The 8,521-nt window shown below is 36.3% G+C and overlaps 2 protein-coding genes across 2 annotated transcripts in view; one reads left to right on the top strand and one right to left on the bottom strand.

Annotated features, from left to right (window-relative positions):
* Nucleotides 1-8,521, top strand: part of npm2b (nucleophosmin/nucleoplasmin, 2b) — an 86,860-nt gene that overhangs the window by 5,453 nt on the left and 72,886 nt on the right. The window lies entirely within an intron of this gene.
* The window catches only part of sez6l (seizure related 6 homolog (mouse)-like), a 67,744-nt gene continuing 65,169 nt past the window's right edge, over nt 5,947-8,521 (bottom strand). Inside the window, exon 18 of the mRNA XM_083569065.1 lies at nt 5,947-6,082. The gene's annotated coding sequence lies outside the window, so the exon portion shown is untranslated. The remainder of the gene's footprint in view (nt 6,083-8,521) is intronic.

The raw sequence follows: 8,521 nt of genomic DNA, 5'->3' as shown, positions 1-8,521 counted from the left end.
AGATGACTTTGGCCCACTGAGCAACAGTCCAGTCCTTTTTGTTCTTTGCCCAGGTAAGACACCTCTGATGTTGTCTCTGGTTCAGAAGTGGCTTAAAACAAGGAATGCATCTGTGTGTGGTGGCTCTTGAAGCACTGACTCCAGCTGCAGCCCACTCTTTGTGAATCTCCCCAAATTCTTGAAGGGCTTCGTTTCACCTTTTTATACCACATTTTTTCCTTCCATTCAACTTTCCATTAATGTGAACAGCAGCTTCTTTAGTGATGACCTTTTGTGTCTTACCCCCAGTTGCAGGGTGTCAATGGTTGTCTTCTGGACAACTGTCAAGTCAGCAGTCTTTCCCCATGATTGTGTAGCCTGAACCAGACTAAGACACCATTTAAAGGCTCAGGAATAGAGTTTGGATTTAATTAGCTGATTAGAGTGTGACACCACGAGTCTCCAATATTGAACATTTTCACAATACTCTAATTTTCTGAGATACTGAATTTTGGGCTTTCATTGGCCCAAAATTCAAATTCATAATAGTCATATTAATCAAAATCAAAAGAAATAAACACTTGAAATATATCAGTCTGTGTGTGATGAATCTACTGTATATAATGAGTTTTACATTTGTATTGAATTACTAAAATAAATAAACGTTTTAATCATATTCTACTTTATTTAAAGGCACCTTATATATGAAGTGGAAAAATAGAAAAATAAATGAACAGGTTCTTAAGTAGTTTATTTTATTTTATTTAAAAATACAAGTAGGATAGTTTAATTGTTTTCTATTAGAATTATATTTTTTTATAAAATGCAAATGAATAAGTTGAGACATTATTTAACTTAAAAAAGTTTCAATTATTTAACTTGACATTGCCAACAGCACTAAGAACCTTGCACCTGTCATTTGCACTTTTTTCAAGCATCTTATGCCTGAAGAAATGTAGATATTCTCCTTTAGAATAGATCTCCTTCTGCCCATTAAATGTCAAATTCATCTTGTCTTGATGGGGAGATGCAATCACAAATATCTGGATCGGTGTAGTTCACAACCATGCTTGATGATAAATAGTTAATTTATCAATAGTGGCCCTGGAAAGCGTTTGACCACTTAAGCTACTTAAGTTTATATGAATTGCGCTCAATTCGAAAACATGGCAACCTTTGAATTTTGATTTGCATATAGAATAATGACCACATATACAATAATGTTTGCTGAAAAATATTTACAGAGACCTTCATAGAAGTTGCAATTATTTAAATTGTTATAATGCTAATTGTACAGGTTTTAATGGAAACTGTAATGGCCGTGCCTTTTACTAGGAGCATGCTATGTTTATTGGATACCTTTAGGTTCAAATAGAACATGTTTGGCAACTTGTAGATCACATGTTGGTATCTAATAGACACATACTTTTATCGTTGCTTTATATCTGTCAAACAGTGACAATAAAACATAATTAGTGGGATTGTTGATAATAGAGATCAGAAACAGACATGTTTGAATTGACAGAAAGTCTATATAGCAGAGATGTTTTTCTGATTTCCACATTTGTAAAGAGCACTTATATGAGCGTCTGTATCTTTTCTGACAGCTTAGACCAATCTGGCTATATTCCTCTGACGTCTTTTATCATCAAAGTGTTTAAATTTATAGAACTGTTGCTCATTGTAAACTTTAAAAGCTGTTTTGTGTTAAATTCTCAAGAGCTCAGCAGTTTCTAATACACACAAACCAGCCATGTATCACCAGCAATCATGCCACCTCAATCACATTTTTATCTGCCTTGATTTTATGCTTGGTGCCGATGCCACATGATTCGCTAATTGGATAACTTCATAATGAAAGCAGTGTGATGCTCAGAACAAAGTGTTTGTTGGGAAAACTTAGGTCCTGGTGTTTCAGTGTAGGTTACTTTAACAAGTACCTACCTATCTACCTAAAAACTGTTGCAGACCAAATACACACCTTAATGGCAATAATATTCTTTACTGGCAGTGACCTGTTTCAACAGAATATTTTACCCTGCCACATTGCAAAACTTTTTTGAGGAAAATGGCAAACAGTTCATTTTAATAAAAGAAAAAAATTACATTTTTGATTTTGTGGCAGAAGTAGATTGCAGAAGCAAAAGTGATAATTGCAGAAAAACAATTGCATAAAAAAGTCAACAGATAAATAAAAAAGAAAGAAAGAAAGTGAGTGTCTCCCATTTGAAAGCAAATATTTTGAGTTGACGTATTATTGCAAAATAGTTTTTACAATTTGGTAATGCTTTTTATTTATTTTTTTGAGGGTAAACAACAACCTCTTAATCAGTTCTCAAAATAACATTTTACTTATGTTTTTTTTCTCCATCATTGAACATGTAACGGCTCTGGCATTTAGGAGTTTAGGTGTCTATAATGATCTCAGATGTAGAGCTAATTATTGAGTTGTATAAAATGTAAATAAAACAGAATACAGTACAATAATTTGCAAATCTTATAAACTGATATTTTATTTACATTAAAGTATAGAATATGAATATATAAAGAGTATATTAAGTGTTTAAACAAAGGCAATTATACAATTTAAGCGAAAAAAAATAGGGTATTTCAACTCGTCTAAAAACAGCTGGGATCGGGCCACAAAAGCCAAAAAGAAGTGTTTCTAAAACACATATAGATATAAAACACATAACATATAGAGTTAAAGGAAGATTTTGCAACTAAATTGGTTCATAGGCAACATTCCAGTAATGATTGGTTGAAAACATTAACATTGGATTCCCTTGATCTTTAGGCCCTTCAGTGGCAATGCATTAAAACAGGCATGAGTCTGTAATTCTATAAATCACTGCATGGGCTCAAAAACAATCAATGTCTGTGAACACAAGTCACCATGCCATCCACAAATGCAGGTTAAAGCCTTGCATGCAAAGAAACAACCACATGTGAACATGATTGTGAAATGGTGCAATCTTCTATGGTCCATAGTTCCTATAAATTGGAATGTGGCAAACTGAAAAACTGTTTGTGGTCAGAAAATGTTAATGCTTGTTATTTGCATTCAGTTTAAAAGCCTGCATCTCTAATTCAATGGGGGTGCATTAGTAAAAAATGGAATGGGCAGCTTTCACATCTGGAAAGGCAACACCAAAGCTGAGAGGCATATACAGGAGTCTGGGTGTTGAACTGGCCTGCCTGCCCACTTGAAAACCTTTGGCACATCATAAAATGAAAAATATGGACAGGTAGAATCATGTATTAGACACAAATGGGACAACATTAAACTTTCTTTTCGGCTTCTCCCGTTAGGGGTCGCCACAGCGGATCCTCCGCACGTTTTGATTTGGCAAATGTTTTACGCTGGATGCCCTTCCTAACGCAACCCTCCCCAATTTATCCGGGCTTGGGACCGGCACTAAGAGTGGCTGGGGATGGTTCCCTGACCGGGAATCGAACCCGGGTCGCAGCGGTGGGAGCGCTGCATCTTAACCACTAGACCACCAGGGGAACATTACTCTCCAAAAAACCCCAGCAACTGCTCCCATCAGTTGGACAGATATATGTGGACTGTTGTTAAAACAAAAGAGAATGCTAAACAGTATTAAACATGACCCTGCCTCAAGTTTTTTGATACATGTTTCAGCCGTGAAATAAAAAATTACCTGTATTTTCCTAAAAATGTTGCATTTCGTCAGTTTAACATTTTTATATTTTAGACACGTTTAAACATTTTATTTGTATAACTTTTGTGGAATTAGGGTTGTGAAAACAAATGTTTTTGTTAACCAATATGCTTTATTGCTACATCCAGTAAAACGGATGCCTTAATGATGATGTATACTTCAGTGCATGTGTTTAGAGTCAGCTGATGGGAAGAAATGGTTCTTGAGTCTGCTAATGAAACAACAAAGACTTGTGTGAGAGGTGATTGTACTTCTCACTCTCTGTAGTTGAGTTAGCAATGGCAGTTTTTCATGAAAGGTACTTGGACATTGGTGATGTATTGGGCAGCTTCCCCTACTCTCTAGGGCCTCCTTGTCAGAGACAGTATAGTTGCCATACCACTGAGATGCAGTTTGTGAGGAAGCTTTCGATTGTGTAGCAGTAAAAGTACAGTAGAACTTGAGTGTTCATTAGGTAAAGCTTAGGAAGTAAATTGCCCAGAAAAAGTCCTTCGAGATATGGACACCCAGGAACTTGAAGCCACTCATATCTACCCATCCGGTGTAAATGGTGTTTCCTCCAGTGATCCACATAAGTTCTTTGGTCTTCTGGGTTTTGAGTGCATTTTTATTTACAGCATTTTCAGAGACACTTATCAGGATCAAATTACAAAAAGCTTATTCATACACTGAGCAATTGAGGGTTAAGGGCTTTGATCAGTGTGGTAGTGGTGGCTTGGTTGTGCTGGAGTTTGAACTCATGACCTTCTGATCAGAAGTCCACTGTCTATCAGTAGTCGAGTGGAGTGTAAGATTGTTATTTGCACACAAAGCTGAAACCTTTTCTTGTAGGTCATCTGATCATCATCACTGATTAGGCCTATTACCGTAGCATAATTGCTTATGATTATGGAGTTTGAGCTAGGTAAGCCAGAGCAGAGTGAAGACTTGAGGTATAGGCATCTTCAGCTGACCAGTAGGGTTTGTAGGTAAACTGATATAAGATATGAGTGTTCAAGTGTGAGAGTGTTTACTCATTTGTGACACTTTCTGGCCAAATAGTTAATATAACCATACATTGCCATCATGAAAATGGCATACAAAGCTCTGTTTTCAATAAAAAGGTAAGAATTACATATTGTGGTTTCCCATGGTGCTTAGCCAGAAGGTGTCCCAGAATTTTGTTTTTATAACTCGCAATTATGAGTTCATATTTCACAATTCTGACTTTTTTTTTCTCAAAAATGCGAGTTCATATCTCACAATTCTCAGAAATAAAAGTCAGAATTGCAAGATATGAACTCAAAACAGCCCAGACCCATCGAGTAATGGACTTCACAAGACCCCAGAAGGTGTGCTGTGGTATCTCCACTTTTGATAGATACTGACCACTGCAGTCCAGGATCACCCCACAAGTGCTGCAGCTTTGGAGATGCTCTGACCGTGTGGTCTAGCCATCACAATTTGGCCCTATACACAGTAGATATTTCCTAGCCATATGTGGATTTTTCCCAAACTGATAACACAAAGTTAGAAGCACACACTTGTATAGAATGACTTTGGAAGCAGTAGCATTAAATTTTCCTATCATGACAATGCATCTGTAAAAAACAGCTTTGAACAGCCAAGCCAGAGCCCTGACATGAACCCTATTCAACATCTTTGGAGAGACCTAAAAGTGGCTCTTTACCGACAAGAATCATTGAATCTGACCCAGCTTGAGAGGATTTGCCATGAAGAATGGCAAAAAAAAAAAAAAAAAAAAAACAAGGTGTGCAAAGATGAAGGGAATGTTTTACTGAATGCACTGATGAAGCATGTAGCATTGTAGTTTACAATCCCAGTTTCTGGTTTGATTCTGAATGTGTGAATCTTTGCATGTTTTTGTGTCCATGTGGGTTTTCTTTATGTTAGTAGGTCAATATTTCTGCATAGGCACATCATTGTGCTAGTACATGTTTTAACCTGAACTTAATAAATACAAGAGACATAGACGAATACAGAGATTTTTATTTAATACTTTCTTGCGATGGCCTTTTCAAACTTGCTGGAGTTTTAAAATCTCCCTTGAGCACCTGTAAAATCAGACAAGTAAATTGATAATTTTAGAACTTAAATGTGATTACCAAAGTGTTATATAGGTATATTAAAAAAGAAAGCTACTGTGCCAGTTGTAAACTATTGTAGCAAAATACACGCTATTATAGAAGCATGCAAGTTACGTGCACATTTAACATACCTTTTCAGTATTTTGTATTACTTCAGGATCTGGTTGGCCATAGTCTGGGGGATTTGCACTGGGGTCATAGCCTAGCTTATTAAGCATTGGAGCAATATTGTGCATATCTTTAAGAACATCAGCTGGAATGTGCCCTACCCAGCGAGTGAGTGCCTCGAGGTTAACTGGTTTGATAACCTGGTCAGTGGAGCGTTCAATTCTAAAAAAATCACAAGAATGAAAAGATGACAAATTAAAAGATGCACTTTACTGTGTCTTATACCAACCACCAAGTTACCCAAAATCAAACCGGAACTTATAATACATTTACAATGCCTGACAAACAAATATAACATATGTATATTGCTTTTGTTTATATGCAACAAAACTGAGTAAAAGTAAAACAAACAAGAATTGGACAGTGAATGATTAGAAGAAAGGTCTGCTGGCAGATGGGTCCACATTTGTACATTTTGGCTTAGACAGAAGAACTTATTTAAGAAGGAGAACAGAAGAGATGTTACCAGACTGCCTCACACCCACAGTCAAACATGGAGGTGGAAGCCTAATGGCTTGGGTTTGTTTTGAAGCAGAGAAGATTCCATACAGAAATCTGATACATAGCAATATATGCAAAGCACATATATTGTATACATGTTCATGTTTGGATTTCACAGATATAGAAAAAATATGTCAGATAGTTGTTTATAAATGGCACTTATATTTAAAAATATTACAAAAATGGATTTCATATATGTAACATGTTTTCCCCAATACACATATATACAGTATCTCACAAAAGAGAGTATTGCAGCAACAATTTTAGTATATAGGCTATATATACTAAGACTATAGAATTGGAACTTTAGATTTTAGTTAATGTGCAGTTGAATAGCAGTATAGATTGATTGTCCTCTGAAAATATCTCAACATACAGCAATATAGCTGGGAACAAAAGTAAGTACACCCTAAGTGTGTGTCTAAACTAAAAATGTCTAAACTATTATATTGTCCAAGTGTCAATATTTCGTGTGAGAACTATTGTTATCTAGCACTACCTTAATCCTCCCTCACCTTCAGCAAGGCAGTTGTCATCTTGGCAGTGTGTTTGTGGTCGTTTTCATTTTGGAAAACTGCTGTTCGGGCCAGTTTCTGAGGGGAGGGCATCATGTTCTGCTTCAGAATGTTCAGGTCTGTTTCGAGTGGAAACTGTCTTGGAAAACCTCTGTATGACCCTGGCCACTGCACTGTAATTCAGTTTCATGGTGTTATCAATCTTCTTATCTTCTTATAGCCTAGGCCATTGTTGTGGAGAGCAACAATTCTAATACATACTAAAGCACTGATACTAAAGTCTTTTGCACCTCTTGACTGCTGTTTTTTGCACTACATTGTGTCTGTTTATATTCACTCCCTGGTATAGTTTTTTACAGTTCTCCTATCTCGGGTTTTGTGTCTTGTCTTGTGTTGTATTGTGTTGTCTGTCTGCACTGTTTGCCTAGGTTGCACTCGATGCACTTTATGTAGCTTTTATTGTGTTGTAGCTCTTTGTTGTTTAGTGTAGCACCAGGGTTCCGGAGGAACGTCGTCTCGTTTTTACTGTGTACTGTGTACCACTGTGTATAGTAGAAATGACAATAAAAGCCTCTTGACTTAACTTGACAAGATACACAAATTTGTATGGTTCTGTAAAGCAGACAAAAACATAAACATGATGAATAGGACATGTGGCTTTGCATAGTTATTTTTAGAGAACAGTAAATATGTACTGCTATACAAGCTGCACATTGACTACTCTAAAATATATCCAAGTTTCAATTCTATAGTCTTGTCTCTTGAGAAGATCTACTAAAATGGTTGCTGAAATGTGAGGGGTGTACTAAATTTTGTGAGCTATTGTATATGACAAATACTGAATATGCGTATAGAATACATGTTCATATACAGTAGATGTAAAGGATGTTTATCCTTGTATTTATCATTATATATATATATATATATATATATATATATATATATATATATATATATATATATATATATATATACAGTGAGGAAAATAAGTATTTGAACACCCTGCTATTTTGCAAGTTCTCCCACTTAGAAATCATGGAGGGGTCTGAAATTGTCATCGTAGGTGCATGTCCACTGTGAGAGACATAATCTAAAAAAAAATATCCAGAAATCAATTTATGATTTTTTACTATTTATTTGTATGATACAGCTGCAAATAAGTATTTGAACACCTGAGAAAGTCAATGTTAATATTTGGTACAGTAGCCTTTGTTTGCAATTACAAAGGTCAAACGTTTCCTGTAGTTTTTCACCAGGTTTGCACACACTGCAGGAGGGATTTTGGCCCACTCCTTCACACAGATATTCTCTAGATCAGTCAGGTTTCTGGCCTGTAGCTGAGAAACACAGAGTTTGAGCTCCCTCTAAAGATTCTCTATTGGGTTTAGGTCTGGAGACTTGCTAGGCCATGCCAGAACCTTGATATGCTTCTTACAGAGCCACTCCTTGGTTATCCTGGCTATGTGCTTCGGGTCATTGCCATGTTGTAAGACACAGCCTCGACCCATCTTCAATGCTCTAACTGAGGGAAGGAGGTTGTTTCCCAAAATCTCGCAATACATGGCCCCGGTCATCCTCTCCTTAA

The sequence above is a fragment of the Silurus aristotelis genome (genome assembly GCF_946808225.1).
Source record: "Silurus aristotelis genome assembly, chromosome: 18".
Classification (NCBI taxonomy): domain Eukaryota; kingdom Metazoa; phylum Chordata; class Actinopteri; order Siluriformes; family Siluridae; genus Silurus; species Silurus aristotelis.
This window is presented reverse-complemented; position numbering and strand designations above follow the sequence as displayed.